General features: G+C 35.6%; 1 long non-coding RNA gene across 1 annotated transcript; it reads left to right on the top strand.

Annotated features, from left to right (window-relative positions):
- Nucleotides 1–764: 764 nt before the first annotated feature.
- LOC123722313 lies at nucleotides 765–1,969 on the top strand. Its single transcript, XR_006756473.1, has 3 exons — nucleotides 765–886; nucleotides 1,267–1,455; nucleotides 1,756–1,969. It is a non-coding gene; the product is annotated as an uncharacterized LOC123722313 (long non-coding RNA).
- The last annotated feature ends 2,588 nt before the right edge of the window (nucleotides 1,970–4,557 follow it).

Raw genomic sequence — 4,557 nt, 5'->3', positions numbered from 1 at the left:
GTTTAATTTTGTCTCGTAGTCGGAAGTGTGTCGTTATCATTATATTTACGAGCCGCTGACGACTTTAATGACTTGTTAATGACACGCTCTAATGATAAAAGTCGACATTTTAATGACTTTCAATCATTAAAACTTTCCGCTTTTATTCTTTATAATTTTTTTTTAATTTTTATATTTGATTAAACCTGTCCTTGATCGAAGTGAATTGAATTTGTGTTTATTTTTAGTACTGTACTGGATTAAGAAAACAAGTTATCAGGGTCAGATTAAAAAAAAAACATGGTATAAGGAAATTCTATATGCTATCTTAAATCATACGGTACAATAGATCTAATTCCCTTTCCTGGAAAAAGATTTCATTTAACTTAACATTAAGGTCTCTTATGGTAGTTTATTCATCATCTCCCTAGCTTTTTCCCACTCACGTAGGGTTTTATAAACCTTAAAGTTTTGGCTTAAGTTTTTCAGCCGGCCGCCTGCCTGTCACCAAGCAAACTTGGGAGGCTCTTATGTTAGTTTATTGTTACCTGTAAAATAACATCTTACTAATATTGTAAATGCGAATGTTTAGGTGTATGGATGGATGGGTGTTTGTTACAAGGTATCTCGGATCTCGATGAAATTTGGCATAATATAGTATGGAAGAACCCATAGGCTACTAATTACGTTTTATTGTTTCCGCGCGGACAGAGTCGCGGACGACAGCTGGTAGATAATAAATTTATATCAAAAAGGTTTAACAACACTGCATATATTTAACCTCGTTTTAATGAATAAAACAAGCAATAAGGTTTTCAAATATCTTACACAGTTCTTTTTGACACATCAATCAAAATTTCCGTACAAACCAACACAAACCGTATTCCAAGAATTCCACAAAATTCCGGTAAGTTTTATATATCCTATTATATCATTTAGTTATAAAAGCATATACAAATAACATATTTCAAAGAGTTATAAATCGGCCTAGTATCCACAACTTAACTTTTCGTACTTTGCCAACCTAACTGTGAGGTACCACGGCTCTCAGAGGAGCGACGCGCATACCAAAGAAACTAACTGCTAGAAGTTAAATCATTCGTTGTTTTTGATTATCTTTCGTAGGAGGCTATTTTTGTTCGTTTACAAAATCATGCTCCTTGGACATCTGCATTAAAGCGCGTAGCGGATTGTAACAAAAACTTTTTTGTAGTAATATAGTAGTGCTAGCCAGTGTTCCAGCATATGGTACAGTAGGTGCTGTTTATCATTTTGGTTACTTCATAGGTATGAGCAATAGTGTCAAAGCAGGATGGTGAGGCTGGTGCGAGGTGGATAGCATACGATGGGCTTGGTGCGCGACGCGCTCTTCCTTTTCCTGACCACTCTGCTCGCCGTCTCCTCCTTTGCCGCTGCCTGCACGAGGAAAGTTTACATCGCTTGCAAGAAGCCTGCGCCCTGCGGAGAGTAATTAAGGTATACTACACACTAAGTATATAGAAGTAGCAACTCACACTATCTTTTGATTCGCGTGCGTGATTTATTTATTGATACAGCTTCTGTTTAAAAATTCGGTTAATTTAATCAGCAATCAATACTTTTTCCTAATTAATTTTTAGTGTATAAAAATAGGCAAAAGGATCAACGGATCGAGAACGGCAGATTCGCTTTTGTGAATCGTTTTTTTAATTAAGAAATAGAACCAAACAACAAATTGGTTGTGAACTCCTTATAAATTTCCTTTTGTACATCTCAAAGGTAACTCGATGATTTCAGTATGTCGCTGTTTGACCTCAGTCGCTTAGTGATTCTGTCTTTGACCATCCTTGCGCTGGTGTTGACCGGAGCTCGCGGCTGCAAAAAGAACGTGGCTTGTACAGGGCGCCCCCCTTGCAATCGCGGTCCCTTTGGGAAATAACGTCGCAAAAAATTCCAGAGAAACAACCATGGACGAAACTGAAATCATTTGCAGAGTCTGCCCGACTTATCTACTTCGAAAATATGAATATTATTATACATTTATTTCATGATCTCTTTTCAGTATCAATATGTTGATCCAATTTCTTTGTATATACTCGTAATAAATCTCTATAAATAAATGTATCTTTGCTTTGTATTTAGTCACCTACGTGTTGAGAAGTATCGCTTTGCGTTGATCCACCGTCGTGTTTTGATTAAGTTGACTCTTTTAGATTAAGTTTGTAGTTAATTATTATTTCTTGGTGGAAAGACACAAATTGATATTTTTCATTTACAGAACCTTCGAGATAAGACGTTTAGTAAACCCAAGCAACTACGAAACACCTCAATACGAAAAAGACGCTTTAATTTAAGTAATTGTTGGAAAGTAAGTATCTTAAATATTCTTGTTTCGAATATACAGCCGCAATTTGTTTAACAATTTTCTTCTTAAGTATAGCCTACACTAAGTTAGGGGTAACTAGGCCATAGTCAACCCCGGCCAAGTACGGGTTGGTTGACTTCAGTCATATCTCAGATATGTACAGGCTGCATCACGATGTTTTCCTTCGCCGTAAGAACGTCGGATAAATGTACATATGTAAATCGAAACTCGAAAAACACATTGTTACATGGCGGTATTAGAACCCAGGACCTGCAAATTGCAAGTCAAGTACTTAACCCCTGAGCCACAGACGCTCTAGCAGTTTAGTTAAATTAATTACCAATGTAAGACTTCAGATTTCTGAAACATTAAGAAGGCACGCTAAGTTAATATATAATCAAGCGCCCAAATAGAGCGTAAGTAGAGAAACTGCACGAAACGAAATGTAGAGTGACTTAAATACAAAGCTTAATTTGATTAAAGTGAATAAGAAAAAAGATTCTTACCACGATTTGAATTTTAGATTAGATTAGTAATTACTAAATGAACCGTAAACAAGAGACGTCTACTACCAAAAAGACTAAATACGTAACATAGTTATAGAGACACGATGTACATAAACGAGTTCTTCCTGGTGCTGCTGCACATCATGGTGTCGGTGGCTGATGTGATAAACGCGAAGAGTGACAGCGACCAAGACGGGGACGCCTCAGACCTCGGCTGTCCGGGTGTTAAGGTTGTCTACAAGGTGCGATCATTAACGTAGCCATGACGAAAGCTTTAAAAATATGAAAACACATTTAATATACTGCATGTACTTTGACACTTAATGGAAGAATTCTACTCGAATGACACCGCACTTGCCAATATCTGTTAACTTACTTAGGTTACTGGATACAACTAAATAAACAGATGAAAATATACATATACAGTGTGTTAAATATTACCCTAATGAGTGAATTGATATACATTTTATTATCAATATAAAAAAGGAAAAAACGAAGTAAAGTTTTGTATACTTTATCAGTGGAAACCGACACTAATAATTATATTTCTTTACAGATGCGCCAGTGAATTTTGCCATTTAAAATAATTGTTATAACAAACTTACTTCTTGTTCAACGTCTCAAAATTGCACAATTACATATGTATAAAAAAATGGAATAAAGTAACGTAACGAATTAATAATATTTTTTTTACTTAAATAGGCTAATTAATAATTAATACTAGTTAGATACTAATCAACGTCTGTGACAGTTTTTAATTAAAAAACATTCACAAGTCCTGAAGCAAATTTTAATTAATAATAATTAATTTTTGACATCATCTCCTTGACCTTGTCCCACCTACGTAGGATCGGTGCGTCCGGTTTTCGTCCTCCAAATCTATCTGTCTGCCGTCATCTCCATTGTCACCCCCCTTGATCATGTCACCTTTCACGTAATCCATCCATCTCTTCCTAGGTCTATCTGTCCTGGTAGTACCCCTCCAACTCATACTTAACATTCTCTCTGCCAATCCCAATGTCCTTGGCATACACACGCCAGGGGGAGAACGAGAGGACGGCATAGCGCCGCCAAAAAAAAAACATTCTCTCTGCCACATGCGATTCTTTCCTTCTCATAACATCGTACAAAATTTTTAACAAAGTTCGGTAAAACATTATAGATATCACAGCTTTAGAAAAAAAAGGATTTCATAGTAAAACCTAGTTATTGTAATTAAAATTTAATATTGGTACTAACCTAGTCAACGGAACAGAATAACTTTTAAATTCACTTACGAAAAAGGTAGGGAACTCAAAGGAAATTGTATCCTTGAAAAATAAGAAGCAAGTTCATGACCCTTTTAGCGTAGCAATTGCTTCGGCTAACGTCTGAGCAAACATCAGGTATGCCTTTCGGTATTGCATACAATTTTGTACCTTATTAGAAAGGTACAAATTTTATTTTACAGTGACCGATATTTCGTGTTCCAAAAAATATTAATAATAACCGACACAATTGTGCAAACTCATGTCATCCTTTTTATTCTTGTTGAAAAAAAGAGAATATGTTTTTGTCTTGCTTCTTCATATTGTTGTCGTGTATTCACTAGGGTAAATGTATAGTTTATATCCACGTTTTAAAGTGAATATCGTAATAACTAGCCGTTGGTTTCTGAGACCAAAATATATGTATAAGACATATCGTCATACCTGTCATTATCTATATAGATAAAAGAAAGTCGGGTTT

Source organism: Papilio machaon, chromosome 23 (assembly GCF_912999745.1).
Source record: "Papilio machaon chromosome 23, ilPapMach1.1, whole genome shotgun sequence".
Classification (NCBI taxonomy): Eukaryota; Metazoa; Arthropoda; class Insecta; order Lepidoptera; family Papilionidae; genus Papilio; species Papilio machaon.
Note: the sequence above shows the minus strand (reverse complement) of the source record. Positions and strands in the feature narration are given on the sequence as shown.